The sequence below is a fragment of the Syngnathus floridae genome, unplaced genomic scaffold (assembly GCF_059516105.1).
Source record: "Syngnathus floridae isolate MCC-2025c unplaced genomic scaffold, RoL_Sflo_1.0 HiC_scaffold_53, whole genome shotgun sequence".
Taxonomy (NCBI): domain Eukaryota; kingdom Metazoa; phylum Chordata; class Actinopteri; order Syngnathiformes; family Syngnathidae; genus Syngnathus; species Syngnathus floridae.
Window position 1 is genome coordinate 197501 of NW_028284082.1, and position 710 is coordinate 198210.

Genomic DNA, 710 nt, shown 5'->3' on the forward strand with positions numbered 1-710 from the left:
ACCGGTCCCAAGCACCATCCCCAAGCACCATCCCCGACCGCCACCCCCCGACCGCCACCCCCCGACCGCCACCAGCCGACTGCCACCAGCCGACCGCCACCAGCCGACCGCCACCAGCCGTTCGCGGTGTGCGCCTCCGGCGCCACCGGTCCCCAAGCACCATCCCCAAGCACCATCCCCGACCGCCACCCCCCGACCGCCACCAGCCGACCGCCACCCAGCGACCGCCACCCGCCGTTCGCGGTGTGCGCCGTTATCCGCCTCTCGGTGGTCCTTGCCGGGCGTGGGTCGGCGTCCACTGTCGGTACGTTACGGGACCATAATTGGCCCGCGGACCAGCCGGCGGGGCTCTCTTGAGAGCTTACCCGCCTTTGCTGGTTCCCCGGTCGGCCACGAGTAGCGAGAATTCGGCCTCTTCGCCCGGAGCGCGGCTCAACTTTTGCAAAAATGCACTAAGTGCCAAAGCCCATTCATTTACAACGGCGTGTCCGCCAGAGGGCGCGTTTCCCGCCGCGGACCGGCCGGCGGGGCTCGTCGGAGAGCGTGTCCGCCTCTCGGTGGTCCTTGCCGGGCGTGGGTCGGCGTCCGCTGTCGGTACTTTACGGGACCACGTTCGGCCCGCGGACCAGCCGGCGGGGCTCTCTTGAAAGCTTACCCGCCTTCGCTGGTTCCCCGGTCGGCCACGAGTAGCGATAATTCGGCCTCTTCGC